Genomic DNA, 18,119 nt, shown 5'->3' with positions numbered 1-18,119 from the left:
TTGGGACGTTGTGTAAAATGTGAATAAAAACAGAATGTAATAATCTGCATATCTCTTAAACTCATATTTACTTGCAAAAAGGACACAGACAGCATATCAAATGTTGAAAGTTAAAATTTGACTATTTCATGGAAAATATATGTTAATTTTGAATTTAATACTAGCAACATGTTTCAAAAAAAGTTGGGACAGGGATAACAAAATGCTGGAAAATGTGTGTAATGATAAAGAAAACAAAATGAGGAATGTTTCTCAACTAATCAGGGTAAACTGGCAACATGATTGGGTATGAAAAAGAGCATCCCAGAGAGGCAGGGTCTCATAGAAGTAAAGATATAGGGGTATTCATCACTCTGTGTAAACCTGTGTGCACAAATGATGAAACAATGTCATTTGAATGCTTCTTAAGATGAAATTGTGAAGTATTTGGGGGGTTCATCATCTACAGGACATAATATTATTAAAACATTCAGAGACTCCAGAGAAATCTCAGCAAACAAAGGAAGGAGCTGAAAAACACATTGGATGGTCGTGGTCTTTTGGACCTCAGATGGCACTGCATCAACACCAGACCTGTTTCCACACCTGTCATTGTATGGGCTCAGGATAACCTCTGATAACCATTGTCTATGTGCACAGTTTGATACTCAATTCAAAAACTGCAGCCAAAATTGTACTGAGACACGATACAGAAAATACCACTGTCTTATCTGGGCCTGAGCTTGTGTAAAATGTACTGAGGTAACATGGAAAAAGGTCCTGTGGGTAGACCAATATGAATTCTGCACATATTTAAATAGTATTTATCCATAGAGGAAGAGTCCATGTGCTAAAATGGCCTGTCTGCAGTCCAGATTTGTCAAATTAGCTGCATGATGGAATGAAAAACATGACTAAGAATACCCCATACTGTTGAGCAACTGAAATTGTGTATTGGGGAGTAATGGGACAACATTTCATTCTCAAAACTCTAGTAAATACTCTCCTCAGTTCCTAAACATTTACAGAATTTTGTTAAATGAAGAGGTAAAGCAGTACAGTGGTAAACATGCTCCCGTCCCAACTTTTTTTGAAACATGTTGCTGGCATCAAATTCAAAATTAACATATATTTTCCATGAAATTGTCCAAATTTTCATTTTCAACATTAGATATGTTATCTGTGTCCTTTTTGCTGCTAAATATGGGTTTACGAGACTATATTATCACATTTTGTTTTTATTTGCATTTTACACAACGTCCCAACTTTTTCTGTTTTGGGGTTGTAGAAAGCATTTTGCACAAAAGCAAAAGCTGAATTCTATGCGAAAACATGAATACTATGTATTAGGCCTAGGCACATGATAATGAAAGTCATTGCAATATATACATCAAAACAGAGAATGCATAATGCATTGGCTCCCCTCATACATAAAAGAGCACAGAGACGCATGTGTCTTTACATTTACAGAAAAGGAGATGTAAGCATCTCTGATAATATATCCAGTCGATATGCTAGTGCCAACTAATATTAAAGGGAAAGTATAACAAGTGGAGATGTCGATGGCGACATCTTCAAAGATTGGGCTCATCTCATTTAAAAACAGCAACAGGACTCCCTGTGTGTACAAGCATCAAACAATTTTCAAAACAATCTTTGCAAAAATAATCACATTATTTCAACTGTCATTGCGAGAAATCATAGGCTTCTGATTAAGCTATAATAACTACCTCAGGAAATAAAAGGTGACCTACAATCTTCTGCACAACACTCCCATTCCATTTAGGCGGCAGTCAATCTCCCTACATTATGCTTCTCTCCAACTGGATCATTTCAGTTATCAATAGCTGCTGCTGCTGCTGCTGGAATATTACAGTCTGTATTACTATTCTGTTGTGTGCTGTCCCATTTCAAAAGATACGCTAACAGCACACCAAAATCAATTTCCTAACATCCAAAAAACAATACTTCTGCATTAGTTGTTTGTTGACACTCAAAAACACAAATGTTGTGGCAAAATACATAGTCTGTCTGTTGTCTGTAGCAGTCCTGCATAGGTATTAAAGCAATATCATACTACCAACACCACAAAGTCTACTGAATCAGAAGTGATATCTCAGAGTAAATAAAATGATAAATCACGACTTCCAAAATGCTGCTCCAAATTCAGAGAGGGCTTTCACTGTTGCGAATGGTGTAAACAGACGAAACCGAGCTGAATTATCTGCTCATTTCAGACTGCTTCTAACCACAAATTGCAATCTCATCAGGTCCCATTTAGTGCTCTGCTTTCCCTCATGGACCCTGTGTCTCATTTGAAAATGCAACATCAGATTCCCGTAATGTATTTCCAAACATGACATATAGCCACCTGGGAGTCAATGTTCTGTCTCTCCAGCTCCCAATTAATAACTGCAGAAAAACTTAGCAACAGCTATGTGCTCATGCAATGGTGTTGGTGATTAAGTAGTATTTGTTGGCATTAGCAGAGAGCACAAAGCCAGACTTGTGAACTATACTGTAAGTTATAACACCGGTATATTAAGACACCATACTGTACGTATACAACCTCTGATCTACAGTACAGGCCAAAAGTTTGGACACACCTTCTCATTCAATGTGTTTCCTTTATTTTCATGACAAAACTATTAATGAACACATGTGGAATTATGTACTTAACAACAAAAGTGTGAAATAACTGAAAACATGTCTTATATTCTAGTTTCTTCAAAGTTGCTATTTTTTTAAATTTAATACCATATTCAGCAAGCCGTAACTTGACAAATATTCATCTGTGGGGCAAATAACTTTGCATTCCTTCATAGTTTTGATGCCTTCAGTGAGAATCTACAATGTAAATAGTCATAAAAATAAAGAAAACGCATTGAAATGAGAAGGTGTGTCCAAACTTTTGGCTGTACTGAATATGATTAGTTGTAAAGGACAGTAGGAAGGACAGAGGCATGCTAGTTGGAATGGCAGGTTTGTCTCTGCTCCAGCACTGCTACAGTATGTCATTCATTGGAACCTTTGGTCGCTACTCACTTCTGTCTCAATCATGCTCAGATTAGACCGACTGTGCTAACTCAAAATGCTACTTTGTGGTTTTTGTAAAATCTCCCTGACTAACGCAATGGTGAGAATTATATTATTATCTTAGGAACAAGTAAGTACCCCGCTTTTTATAATTCAGCAGCTTTTGCCCCAATTTGTGGTTAGTATCTTCCATGTCTTCCCAGTTAAGAATACCCTAGATGTGCAGCAGAGACATATGTTTGAGTTAAAGCACTTTAAGAAAGGCTGGAGTTCCTTCTGCTCTCATATCACCAATACAACAGCTAAGAAAAAAAATATTTTCTTCTGTGAAGAAGAGGATGTTTGTTTGTTTTTCAAACCTCTTTGCTGTCGTTTGTCACCTGACAAAAGCGAATGTGAAATTGTGGCCGAGCCTTGAAAAGTCCGGGAAGACACCATGTCAGCCTGTGGTTGTTTTCTTCTCCCTACCTGCCTTATGGAGACAGAGCCCATCTCTGGCTAATGCTTTGATGGCGCTTCGCAACAAACAGCACAACACAGAATGAAATAAACTGTGTTTCAAACACTTTGGGATTCAGACTTTCGGACAAAGATTCTTTTTAGGGAAGATGTTAAACTTACAACTGAAGTTTCTAAATCCCAGGGGCAAACGCAATGGCATCAATACACGTGGAAGTACCAACAGAAATGTTAATCCTTTTGTCTGCTACAAGTGGGTAACCAGTGCTCCAGAGACGTAACCTATATCACTTAGCGGACAGCAGTCATGGAATAATCTAGAAGATAACCAAACTACTGACTTAACAGAGAGCTATTTTTCACCCAACTCCTGGAACAATTGTGCTAATAACCAATTGCCTGCTACCTCCACTTGGTTCTATTTTGCTCCTATTGGAAGGGAGTAGTAAAATGAAGAATGAGACATGGGTTATTTGTATTCAGCAGAGCAGAAGAGCTTAGATATAGGATTTAAATAACAGAAGCGCACAATTATTTTGTAAGAGAAGGTAGTATTTCCATGACATTCTCGATTTAGACACCACACCACACACATACACACCAAATACACACCACACACATACACAAACACATAAACACACACGCACACACACACAGTAAGACATTTATTTGGTGCTTATTGCATCTACAAATGTTTTATTTATCCACCAACCCCCCTTTTCTCCAAAACCCAAATCACATACCCCCCCCCGATCTCAACTAGTCTGGTTATCAAACTGAGGAGAGAGAGAGAGAGAGAGAGAGAGAGAGAGGGAGAGAGAGAAAGAGGGAGAGAGAGAGAGACAGGGAGCTAGAGAGAGGAAGAGTATGGGGGTGGTTTGAAAACACTACAGAGATAAATAAATAACTGCCAAATTCCTCATTTCTAATTCAGCTGCTCGTTCAGCTTAACCTCTCCTCTCAGCAATTAAAGCACACGCCACATCCTTCATCCAGCACACAGCCAGCTAAATAATGCAGCATGTCCTGGGTGCATCTTTTTATCATGCCAAATGACAGGCATTAGCATATCTCCCCAGTCAATTAAAGCGCGCCGGAATAATCAGGCCATAATTGGGCGAGAGTGGCGGTAATGGTCGAGCCCTGGCACACAAATGTGGCACTAAGGGGGCTGCCTGGAGTTCACCGAGGCCATGGCACTGCCCAGCTCAGCATTCGTGACTGGACACGTCTGTGTCCTCAGCCCCCCGTCGTCCTCTGCTGCAACTAATGAAATCTGCCACACTCACTCTTTCCCTCTTTCTCTCGCCCTCTCTCTCTCCCACTCGTTTTTCTCTCATCTAACCAATCTATCCTCTTCACGTCTCCTGCGTGCCCTTCTCTCTCTTCCCACAAACCCTCATCCATTCATGGACCTCCCTCGGTACCTCTCTGTCCCTTTTTTCCCTCACTCTCAATCTCCTTCTCTTGCTCTCATTCTCTCCCTCTCTCTCTCTCTCTACTGGTATGTCTTGATCTACCTCTCCATCTTTCCGGGCCCCTCGGGCCCTCATCTATTTCTCTTCTTCTCTGCTCTGGCTTCTCATCAAAAACTCTTCCAGTTCCCTCTCTCTCTCTCTTTCTCTCTCCATGTCTCTATCGCTCTCTTCTTCTGGTTCCCTGGTGTCAGCATCCACATCTCATTTCCGACTCTCAGCCCTCGCCTTCTCGCACTCCACTCCCCCTTCTCCTTCCGAGTGCTCTACATTCTCCGCTCCCTTTTCTCCTTGAGATGGAGAGAGCGAGTAAGACAGACAGAAAGAGAGAGAGATGTCCCCTCCCCTTTCCATTCTCTCCTTTGAACGAAAGCCCTCATTCCCATTGCCTCAACTGTCCCTGTTGGGTTTCACTTTCAGCCTTCATCCAGCTCCCTCAGGTCATAAGGAGGTCCCATGTCAGTGATAGATGTTTCTACTGTGGCCTCCATATTGTTTTACACAGGCTTTCCAGGTATGGGTGGGGGCCACTGGAGTGCAATGACGCCAATCAGCCAGCTTGTGCACAAAGGTCTTGAATGGAAATAACAGTGTGAATGTGGAGAAAGGTCTCCCACACCTCTGTCCTTTCCAACAGAGCTGCCATACGAGTGGCTGTGGCTCATCTTCTCTGTGTGCTAGCAGGCTGGAGGAGACATGGCAGGGCTGCAGGCCATCTGCCCTGGGTACCTGAGTGACGAGGGGGACCTCTGTGCCACGACGCCTGATGCTTGTAAACACACACTCCAATGAGCAGCGGATGAGGTTTCAGGTGGCTGTCATCTAATGCGCTACCTCTGAATCGGAGGCGCGGCGGCGAGGGCTGGTGTGTGTATCAGGTGGTGGTGAGAAGCGGTGGGACGAGGAGTCCACATGCATGCTCTCATCCCGACTGTGTGTATGGTCACTGTGTAGTACATCAAATATCCATCACACAAATCACAGGCCCAAATTCCAGTCGCGTTTGCAGTTGAGTTCACTCCATAAAACTTCACTCTTTTAAAATGCAGTCCAGTGCACTGTCCCGAATCAAAGCGATGAGTTTCTGTGTAGTCACTCTATTTCCCAGTGTCTGCGGTGCCGACAACAAAAGCATGTTAAGTCAAAGGACAGGCACCGAGGAGACAATGGCACGGTGTCGGCGCTTCGGTAACACAGGGAGCGCTAAAAAAGGGAGGCCATTCAGGCCATTCCTTATGCAGGAGGTTCCTCAGAGAGTTTAACAAAGGATTCAGTATCTTTAACCAGGTCTTTCCACTCACATTCACATACTTCACAGGGTGAGAAAAAGGAGGCCTCATGAAAGAGTGTGTGTGTGTGTGTGTGTGTGTGTGTGTGTGTGTGTGTGTGGGGGGGGGGGTGCTGGCAGTAACAGATCAGGCACTCCTACATGCGAGGGAACATCAGAGCTAGGCGAGGTTAGTTCCCCTGTGCTGTAACGTCTTCTCTGTTGTGTTTTATCCACTACAGCTGCTCTCTCTCTCTCTCTCTCTCACTCTGTCTCACTTTCTTCTCCCTTTTGTCCTGCCTCTGCTCACTGGGTTCAATACCGCAGAGCGCTACCTCTCTGTTTTTGGGTCCACACATGTCTTTTCCCAGAGATGAAAGAGCCCAACGATGTGTCGTTCTAATCCATCATGATAGAGGCGAGGTGGGGGAAAAAATGAAAGAAAAAGGCAACAAATGAAAGGAAAAAGAAAAAGGAGGAACAACAACAACAACAAAAAGCCCCTCTGCCACATAGCCAAGAGAGTTTTGATTTGTTTTTCGATTTAACCTCCAGAGAAAGGACGCAATCTATTACCGTTTACCACGGCAAAGGCGGAAAGATAAAATAAAGAGAGAGGGAGAGACATACAGAGCAGTAGGGGAAAAAAAAAACCTTAGTACATTTGTAAAATAAAAGAGAGCGAGGGAAGGCCTTTGAAGATAAGACGCTACCCAGATGGGGCCGGGGCGACAGAGGCACTGGTAGCTCAGCAACATCAGTGCAGCAGAGGCTCTGCGCGCGGCCTGGGAGGACACTATTGATTTTTGTTACTGCTCTGTTTTTAAGGGAGCCCCCTCCCACCCCAACAGCCCGCTCTTCGCCGATGCTCCTCTTTGGGTTCGGCACGTGACTGGCGGCGTGGTGTGGCTCGGCGATGCACTGAGGTATGCATCACTGTCAGAACTGACACTGATAAAAATTAGAGGGCTGCCACAGCAGATTGGATTGGCTGCGATGCAAACGCACCCCCTTACTCCCCGAGTCCTGCACCGTGCCCGCCACCCCCTCACCGGCCGCGTCTCATTGGGCATGCCGTGCTGTCACGGTGCCCCCCGACGCAATCCATCAGCACGAGGCCTCCAGATCGATACTGGATTGGTGAGAGCTATCAAATTCTGACCTGCAGATCATAATAAATACAGTGCTGGCTGAAATCTATATTGCCTCTGTTGTCTCTAGGTCCCCTGTCATCTCAGCTCTGCTCAGAGGCAGCATCTCTCATCCCCCCACCTCTATCTTTCCCCTTCATCCTCGACTCCATCTTTTCAATCTGCATTTTGTGTCTTTATGAGCTGATACATAGAGCTGGGGTAGAGACAGTGTCTAGTCAGTGCATAAAAGGACTGAGCCAGAGAGTAAACAGTAATTTCTCTATGTGTGCATATAAAATGGGCTTTATTAACATTCACTTATTAAAATGGTTTATCTGATGCGACTGATGTTTTTTCCAAATGCTTAATGGAAAGACGATGTAGGTGGTAAATGGAGGGAGTTTTTTTAATAAGATCAGAACAGAGGAGGGGAGGGATAGATATGTGGTGAATAGAGAAAAAGGGAGAGAGAGAGAGAGAGGAGTGCAACTGTTTGTGAAAAGCAGAACAAAGGCTGCTCTTAATTGGCCATGTTTTGTTTTCATTTCCAGCACGCTCCTCTTTGCCGCTGGCCCCCCCTCCCCAATCTCCCCCTCACCCCACTTCTACTTAGCAGTCCGAGAGGACGCCCTTGTGCTCTCTCTCTCTCTCTCTCTCTCTCTCTACCTGCTTCTCTCTCCCTCACACTCCCGCTCTCTACCTCCCCTTCCTCTCTCCGGCTCCTTTTTTCACAGGCTGTTTTTCTCTTTCCTCCACTAACTACTCGTTCACTCTCTCTGCTTCTTCCCTTGTTCAATCTCCTACTCTGTCTTTGCTCTTTCCCTTTCCTCATCTCTCCCTGCCTCTTGTTCTATCTCTCTCTCTCTCTCTCTCACTCACTCATTCTCTACCCCCTCCCGCTTTCTTTCATTAGAACAATTCACCACGGGCTTCGTCAAGCCTATATCTAAAATTGGGATAGAGGGAGCAAAAACAGAGAAGGAGAGAGGGAGGGAAAAAGAAAGGGAGGGGTGGAGAGAGGAGTAAAAAAAAAAATCCCAGCAAGCCCTTCGTTTGCCGTTTAAAAGACAGCCTTGGTGAAGGCCTCGCTCCACCAGCACTTCCTCTGGAGGAGAGTGAAGGAGGGAGTGGAAAAAAAATCTCATTTATCGGAATTCTGTTAACGTAAGGGGGAAGAGAGAGAGCAAGGAGAGAGAGAGAGAGAGAGAGAGAGCAAGGAGAGAGAGACAGAAGCCGAGCGCCGGCGTTGGGCGGCAGTCTCCCGGAGCCTTCATTAGCTATGCACAAGACAAACTGCTGACACAAAGTCACAGCGCTCCTCCCCCTCCGCTCGCTCCATCCCTCCGTCCGTCCGCTCGCTATCGACGTGCCCCCCCCCCCCCCACACACATACACTCTCTACTGCCCCCCATCCCTCTCTTTCCATCTCCCCCTTCTCCCTCCTTCCCTCTCAGCCTGCATGCCCGCTGCACAGGCAATTACAATTAAGCCGCATCCAGCCTCTGCTGCACCTCCGCTCTCAAGAGCAGAGGAGGACCTGAGGACACTGAGCGATTGTGAGACTGTGTGTTTGTGTGTGTGTGTGTGTGTGTGTGTGTGTGTGCGCGCGCACACACCGCATATGTATGTATGACTGTGTGTGTGCACCCAAACACCAGGAACGCAAATCACGAACACAATTATACAAAAACAATCAAATTTAACGCAGTCGCATAAGCGACTGCCATGCCTGGGGAGGGCCCTCTCAAAATGTTGTAAAAACACACACACACACACACACACACACACACACACTCATGTCTTCTGATCATCTCTGTGCAGCCCCTGCTATTGTTCCGCTGATAGACATTACAGCACATTCATTAAACAGTACCATTAAAGACTGGCGAAGGAGACAGACCATGGCTAAATGGTGTATTTGGTTCCCTTCAGAACTGCCTTCCCTAAGTAATCTCATACAGCTCCTCATAAATATTCACTCTGCTATTCATAATGGATGTAGTGTACATTAAATGTAGCACACGCAGTCAAAGTGCTGCGGCGGATGCGCTTCCGAGATGTCAGGGATGTTATGAGGAGCAACGTGTTGGAATGCTAAGCCTGGAAACAGCTACAGTAATGCATAGATAAAAGTGCACTTTTCTGCAAGCTACGTAGAATTTAAAACAGAAACAGCTTCTGTCCCTTCAGGAAAGGGAAAAACTGAGACAGAGAGAGAAAGAGCAAGATTGTCAGTGCGTGTGTGTGTGTGAGTATGGGTATGTAAGAAAAAGAGAGGGTGTGTGTGTGTGTGTGTGTGTGTGTGTGTGTGGGGGGGGGGGGGGTGGATAAATAGATAACGCATTAGACTTGCATTAGTGCCAAAAACAGTCTGACGAAGCCAGTCCATCTCTTCCCCTCGTCACCCACACTGAAAGGAAAGTATGAGTAGTTTATGTTTCATGTGTCTGGTATTTTTAACCATGGGGCCTTTTGTGCGAAGCCTGTCAGCATCCATTGAGAGCAAACAGGAGGTGACAGCCAAGCCTGGAGAGTCCAGACCCACACAGATCTGCCGAGGAGATTGGCGAGGCACTGTGTGACTCAAATGGCAATGAATGATTGCAGGCAAATCCGCTTCTAAGGACAACCCCCCACAGACACAGATATACTCACAGTGTGGTGTTTATGGACAGCAATGGAGCCTTTGATGCACAACTGCATACAGTATATTATATGCAGACACAAACAGACACACATTTGTACCTGCATTCACAGATTTGTATTAACACACACACACACACACACACACACACACACACACACACACACACACACAAACACACACACGTCTGCTGTCTTTCAAACCAGCCATTGCTTTGACAAAATGAGCCCCACGCAGGCTTCCCTGGCGCCCCAAGTAGCGGAGATGACACACCTGAATGGATGATCCAATATCAGAGGAGATAAAACGCCATCAGATGGAGTGATCTGTTCAAACACGAGTGGCATTTGCTGAGGAGGAACACGTGTCTTGCAGGCGCGCACACGCACACACACACACACACTCACACAAATGTGTGTTATGGTGCTTTTGCTGCCACAGTTGATGCTGCCACCGCTAAAGGTTCAGTCTATAAAAAGTAAGACTAATAAGATTTCATGGAACTGTGTTATTAGACTGGAATAGCAGGAACCTGGGCTATTTTGGTTGTGCTCGAGGCTAACTGCTAACACACACAGTCACACAGTCAGACACACACAGCCGTGCCTTTTTTATGATTAAAGGAATCAAGAAGAACATTTGACAGCTTTTGTCAAATTCAGAACACAACTGTTAGTCAGGCTATATTTCTATTCTACAGTTGTATGTTTTTTTTCTTCTTTTTTCTCAAGCGGCCAATTTTAGCATGTCACTGCCATCAGCCGACCTAAATTGTGGCTAATTCAAACGAGCACGACACCTGCCCTAAGACACGCCGCCACCCCACTCAGGTATGGGACTCGTCTCTTGTTTATGCCTCCCATTTTACCACTGCCATCTTTAATAAGGCCACAGGACTGCTGATCACGTCATGACCGCCTCTCCTTCATTAGAAGACCTCATGTGGGAGGCCTCCATCCTTTTTTTCTTTCACAGAGAGGACATGACGACTTACCCTGAGAGGAAAGAAGGGGGGTTCAATTCTGTAGACGACCAACATGTTCCGCACCTCGGCTGCATCAAGTGATGAAAAACCCAGTATGGACTTCCGTGATACCGAAACTAAAGCTACCAATTAACTCTAATCATTTGTACTCCCCAGAGTCATCAAACTCATATGAGAATGTATCTGATTCACTGGGGCCTGTGTGAGATTATTATGAAGCTCGTGACTGGAAGCCCACTGTTTTGTAGCCGCTTATGAGAATCTCACAACCACAGGCATAAAGCCCTACTGCTTTTTGGATGCAGTGCCAGGAATGTCCAGGAGATGGCGCACTGTGAGTCGTGAGCTCAGGCGGGCTAGGCAGAGGAAGCAGAGTATACTGAATCGCTCTCACAGACGGCCAGTGCTGGACAAGCCCCCCTCCCACCCCCTTGGTTCCACCACGATGGGGAAAATACAGGAAATGTGCTTCCCCTCACAAAAACATTCTCAGTGATTCACCAAATTAACTTAAGCAGCAGCAGACAAAAACATCTAAAAAAAAAAAAAAAACACACAGAGCTGGTTTCAATGGAATATGCAGAGCCCGGAAACTTCTAGTGGTCTTGGGGATGATGAAGCAGTATGAACTCGCGTGCTCAACCCACACATGGTGACAGCTGCATGTTGTTTAGTGGCAGATTCTGTGCAAATGAACAGCCTGACTAAGCTCCCAAAAGCCACGCCGAGGAATACACAGCACCTTCATCTGTCTCTTCTGATGCCACCCAGTCACACATGTGAGACAGCCATGAAAACAAAATAGCATCTCTTTCTTTCTCTCTCTCTCTCTCTCTGTCTCTCTCTCTCTCTCTCTTTATCAAATGGGTCCCTATCTGATATTCATGGGGGAATTGTCAAACAGATAGTGCTCTTCAAAAGGCAGCTCTTGCTGTGTTCATTTGCTATGAGCCATGAGAAGGCAGACCGGTGTAAGAGATCGTGTAAAGAGAGGCAGACGAGAGGAAGCAAAGAGAAAAAGGAGGAAAAGAGAGGAGAGGGGTGAGCGAGTAAAAGTTATTAAGTGGATGTGAAATGCTGCGCAGCCAAAAAGGTTAAGCCAGGAAAAGGAAATTAAAACTTGCATCGCTTTTGGCTTTAAATAGATTTTGTTTCATTACGGCCGCCAGGGCCAGTTAGAGTCAAATCCCCCAGCGCTGGAGGGAAAGAGAGAGGAACACCTGCATCTAAATGTGTGTGCATGCGTGGTGTGTGTGCATATGTATATAGTGTGTATATGTGTGTGTGTGCAAAATATTAAAAGAAAATATGTAAAATAATGTTGAGTGCATGTTTGTGTATGTATGTATGTGTGTGTGTGTGTGTATGTGTGTGTGTGTGTGTGTGTGTGTGTGTGTGTGTGTGTGTGTGTGTGTGTGTGTGTGTATATACTGTATATGTCTATTTGTGTGTGACAAAGAATGTGATGAGCGAGATTCCTGAGAGTGGCCCCCATATCCATGGGATATTTGATAATAAAACCATGTAAAGAATTCATCAGCCATACGGCAGCCAGATAATACGAATCCAATAAGTCATGCGCACTGTTCTTCACACATAATTTGTTGTTTTAGTTGTGTGGTGATGATAAAGTGCAATATGTGCACGCTGTGGAGACAAGCGGGAGGAGAGGAATCACAAAATCAATACAGGCCATGATAAGATCCAATCTATAGGACAGATCTCCCGCAAGCCCCTGAGCTACACACAGTCACACACAAATATACATACACAAACATACACACACTTGACCTCAACCAGGCAAATATGGCACTGTATTTTTGTACGCCATCTACGGGCCATCATTTGTTATGACTTGATGTAGCCACAGTTTACTGTTAACTGAAAACAATCATTTTAGTTACACAGAATAATGTTTAAACAAAATACAGCTAAGGAAAATCATTAACAGAAATTGCATCTAGGCTCTAAATTAAACTGGTCTGAAAGGATTTAGCATGGCAAAAAATCTACCACAGAAAACCAAGAGAAAACAAGCAAAAAAGCGAAGGCAAACCAAAGACCAAAACGGAGCAGTGTGAGAATTGAAGAATGCTGCACCCTCTCTGCGCTCCGTTAGCTGCCACTCATAACATGCATGGGAACGGGTGGCTGTGAGAGAAGTTTGGTCTCATGAAAGTGTTTGCGGTGTTTGTGTGTGTGTGTGTGTGTGTGTGTGTGTGTGTGTGAGTGTGTGTATGTGTGTGTTTGTGTGTGTGTGTGTGTGTGTGTGTGTGTGTATGGGTGGCTCGGTGGTGGGTATAAAATCACAGCCTCCTGAAAGCGCCGTCTCTTGACAGACGATGGGGAATATGGGACTTGGAAAGCTGACAGGCACGTGGGGGAAAGGCTGTGGGAGACGGCGTCTCACGCTGACAGCCGTGGGGACTGCAGGCCTGGTGGCCACACGGAGGAATGTCTCGGCGTCTTCCAAGTGAAAATAGCTCTCCCACTCAGAGAGAGAGAGAGAGAGAGAGGCAGAGACATGGCAGCCTGTTTGTTTTCTACTGTATGTCTAATGATGAGAATGTCAGTGAAAAGACGCACTTCAGGACCCTCATCTCTGGTCAATGTGGAAAGCCTAAAATATATTTGGCTCTGCTGAAAAATAATACAAGTGGGAACACACACACACACACACACACGCACACACACAAACTCAAGAACGTCTGTAAAAAAGGGTCACATTCACATTACGCCATGCCTGCGCCACAAAGGCGGGAGGGAATAAGGAAGAAGACAGGGGAGAGAGAGAGAGAGAGAAAAAAACAAAAGCGTCGGCCTGCTGCATTTGAATGCAAATGCAGGATCCGTGTTGTCTTTGGGTCTTTTTTTTTATTTATTTTTTTGTTCCCCTTCTTCCCGGGCTGGGAGGGCGGGCAGGCGGGGAGGAAGACGAGCAGACAGCGGAGAGAGGGGACATCTCCTCTGAAGCCTCCTCTCTCTCCTCCCCTCCCAGCCTGCCCCTCCCGCTGCCCAATATTCAAGATTATGAAAATGAGCGGGGGCCCACTGACCCCCCAGCTTTCACTGCATATGCAGAGAGAGAGAGAGAGAGAGAGAGAGAGAGAAAGAGAGAGCGAGAGGGGTAGTGGTGCAGGCGGCCGGGCGAGAGGGTTAGGCACGCACATGGGATGCTAATAAATAAAAGCAGGCAGGAACAATGCAGCCAGGACGTGCTGGAGCCTCAGAGCCTCCAGCTTCCCCAGTCCCTCCAACACCCCCACCCGCACTCCACTCCAACCCCACCCCACCCGGCCATGTTCCTCTGATGCTGTGTGAGAGCTGTGGCAGGGAGAGAGGAGAGGGGGAGGACAGGAAAAAGAAGATTGGAGAGGTTAGAGGAGGAGAGGAGAGGAGAGGAGAGGAGGGGAGAGGACGAAAGAGGAGAAGTGGACAGGAAAGGAGACGATAGAAGAAGACAGCTGATGAGACAGGAGGAGAGAAGACTACAGTACAGAGCAAGAGAGAGCAAGAGAAGAAAGCAGGCTAGGTAGAACAGAGAGGAGACATGGAAAACAAAATGGAGAGGAACACTGCACTGAAGATACATGACATGGAGAAGGCAGAGTAGAAAGTGAGAGTGTGTCCAACACAGGAAAGAGCTGAAGCAGTGGCCATTCCAGATCTCAGGGCAATGACAGCCCAGACAGAGCACGCCCTCGGAGCGCCGGACGACATGAAAGAGTAAAGCGACGGAGGGAATAAAACAGAGGGAGCAGGAGGAGGCAGAGCGCCGCTCCTCTGATGTCTTCTGACAGCTGAGCGGGTGTGGGAGAGAGAGAGAGGGAGAGAGAGAGAAGAAGAAAAGAGAGAGACAGAGGGAAAGAAAGAGAGAGAAGGCTCCTTTGAGGAATGGCCAGAGCTAGTGGAGGTCTGAGGGGACTGCAGGTGGGTGCATGAGTGGGCGTTTGGAGAGAGCTCAAGGGCAGACGTGTTGGGGAGCAGGAGGAGGAGGGGGTTGGTTTGTGGCTGGAGTGGGAGGGGGTGGAGAGGGGAGGGGGACTGGGTAGAGCAGCGAAGCCCAGCTGAGTGCACTGGGGCTGGGGGAGGCCTGGCAGAGGAACGCCTGTGGAGGGAGCTGGGGGTCTCTTCATTGGCAAACATGAGCCTTGCAGAAGAGGCCCTAAAACACAAAAAGCTGTGTCTGTGATACACACACACACACACACACACACACACAGACACACACAAAAGCGGCTATGAGAATGAGATGGTCGAGTACTTCCATGTCGCGCAGAGATGAGCTGACAGCGGTGAGAGTGGAGAGATGGTAGGAGAGAGTGAAGGAGGGAGAGAGCGTGAAAAGAGAGATATAGGGAGAGGGGGAACATAACTGTGCTGTCAGATGGAAAGGGGAACAGGACTCACCTTCAATGACACCCAGCGGTAAGCATAGCGTGGCGTCTGAAGTCTCTCTTAACTCATTGAGATTCAGATGAACTGTTACACACTCTTGCACTTTCAGCTTCCCCCAAACACACACACACACATACACACACACACGCTGTGTCTCTTCGGCATCTCCGTGTCTCATTTTAGCTTCACACTGAACTGAACTTGGAGCAAAATGTGTCCTCTCTTACACATCCAACCTGCATAGTCTACCTAAATACAGTTCCCACTGACAAAGAATCACAGTGTAGGAAGGAATCTCTACAAAGGACATTTGGAAATAACAAAACAGTAAGACAATATCTGCAACTGCAAAAAATCCAGAGAAATCAGGCAATAATATGCGGTGGATTTAAAATCTATCACAGCCAGGTTCAACTAAACACATTTGTCATTGTGTCACTGTGGACGGTGATCTTGTTATAAACAACTATCTTCCTGCTTGGGAGCAGCGGTGCTTTTCTGTCTCCACAACCATACGCCATGATAACCTGCTAGGAACCAGGACAATACCGACTGTGCGAGAAACATGCAATCATGGTCATGCTTGGAAGATCTGCTGGACAGGACATTCAAAACAACAAAAACAAAAACAGAACAATAACCTTGCTCACACTCCCCAGCCCCCCCCCCACCCCCTCTCTCTCCCTCGCCAACGCACGCACACAAACACATAATACAAGGCATGCTGAGCCTACAATTAACTCGGAGGAGTCCTGTCTTAGCTGTCCTACATGCAGGAGCATATCACAACGACAATATGACCTGGACAGTGCCTGAGGCTGCAGAGATGAGATGAGAGAAGCAGAGGAGAAATGGAGAGCAGAGGGAGAGAGAGAGAGGGAAAGAACGAGTGAGAAGGGAGGAAAAGAGAAAGAGGCGGATGAGAGAGAGAGAGAGAGAGAGAGAGAGAGAGAGAGAGAGAGAGAGAGAGAGAGAGAGAGAGTGAGAGCGGCTGGGCCCTGATGGGAGCACCTCTGCCGCGGCCGGCTGGCTGCGGCTGCCTGGCTCGCTTTCAAGGCCGGTGCTCTCAGGTGAGGCCCAGAGCGCCTCGGAAGCGTTCGGCGGCGTGGAGAGGAGCACTTGAGCAATGACACGTGGGTAAACAAAGCAGCCATGCATAAAAGAGCAGCCAGGGGAGAAGGAGCAAAGGGGTTCTCCAGGCAGAGAGAAAGAGAGAGAGAGAGAGAGAGAGAGAGAGAGAGAGAGAGAGAGAGAGATGAGGGCAGTGATATTCATATGCATACACATAAGTTGTGCCTGTGTGTGAGTGTGTGTGTGTAAGAGAATGTGGCAATGATGTTATTTATAGATTGCAGATAAAATGAAAGTGCATACAATTAGACAGACTATGGTAACCTTGGACATTTAAACATCTATGAAAGAGTATTTCTGATCCAATAAAATTGTGAAATTAAAATGACAACTACACAAAATGGTCTGCTGATCTAATGGGCTGTGATGAAATGTTCAATTGTATCAAGACTGGGCAGCATTGATGTTCATTCAAGGTGAAAAAACTCCCAGCAATCATCATAATGGTGCTTACAATAACTGCTTATAGAAGCAGTGACGCTCACTGTTGTAGGCTGGAGAACCCTTTGCTTCATTCTAGAAAATATATATATATATATATATTTTTTTTACATTTAACTAGTATACAGATCAATGTGTTGAAGGTAAACTGCTTCATTCACCATGAAATGTGAACATTTTTCATGTTTTCTTCTGTGGTAACCTCACACAAATATCAACACTAAATGACATTTGAATGAAGTTGAAGCAACATGTAATCGAATCTCTCTCTTTTTCTCTCTCGCTCTCTCTCACTCCCAACTAGACTTAAGAACTCATTAAGAGGCTATGGCTAGTTTCACTCTTGACCTGGACTTCCACTGAGGCGCAGTCTCTGTGACCCGAGCCGTAACGCCCCCCAGTGTACCATGCTGTGGCACTTCCTGCTCCGCTCTCCCTCCTCACTGATGCACAGAGCTCTCCCACCCACTCCCTGTGTAAACGGCACCTCATCAGTCCCTCACTCCCTCTCTCTCTCTGTCTCATAGCCCAACACAACTCAGCCACACAGCACATGGAGGAAGGACGGATGGACAGACAACAGGAGACAATGGCAGACATGAAAAAAAAAAAAATGGGTTGTGTCTGAATTCAGAATATATCCACTCAAAAGAGCTGTTTACTACTGTAGCTATACTTGTTCACTATAGTGAACTATGTACTGAATGATCAGACATTCCACAACTGAATGATCAGACATTCCACATTCAGCCATAGCTGCCATAGCTAAGTGGCAGTGCTCTGGCCCTATGTGTACTTTCACATGATTTATCCAGCTCTCTTTCTCCCTTCCTCCCACCATCTCAGTCTGGTGCTCGTAGCAATCTCGCTGCGCTAACATGATGCTAGGCCTGCCATAGAGGCGCATGCTGGCGCTAACGCTAATGCTGTGGCTGGGACAGTGGCACGCCGATAGCTGTCCCTGCGCATCACGCTCCCACTTACGCTCCATTAAAGATTGATTAGTGAGGCCCTGCGCTCTGGTCTGGTCGGCTCTGGTCTGGCGTGTTTGCTCATACGGCTCTGTCATCTCCAGCCCCCGCAGCGAGAGAACAAAATCCAATGGGGAGACGGGGACATGCATTTGGAATGTACCAGCCCTCACAGATGCAGTGACCTCTTGGTCAACCAC

General features: G+C 46.0%; 1 protein-coding gene across 4 annotated transcripts in view; it reads right to left on the bottom strand.

Moving 5' to 3' along the window:
- LOC143139082 (AT-rich interactive domain-containing protein 1B-like) overlaps positions 1-18,119 on the bottom strand; it is a 147,256-nt gene that overhangs the window by 49,533 nt on the left and 79,604 nt on the right. The window lies entirely within an intron of this gene.

The sequence above is a fragment of the Alosa pseudoharengus genome, unplaced genomic scaffold (assembly GCF_046254945.1).
Source record: "Alosa pseudoharengus isolate Yale_2024_CS ecotype anadromous, Long Island Sound unplaced genomic scaffold, YU_APseudo_1.1 YU_APseudo_1.1_scf_22, whole genome shotgun sequence".
Classification (NCBI taxonomy): domain Eukaryota; kingdom Metazoa; phylum Chordata; class Actinopteri; order Clupeiformes; family Clupeidae; genus Alosa; species Alosa pseudoharengus.
The sequence above is the reverse complement of the archived record's forward strand: the minus strand, read 5'-3'. Positions and strand labels throughout refer to the sequence as shown.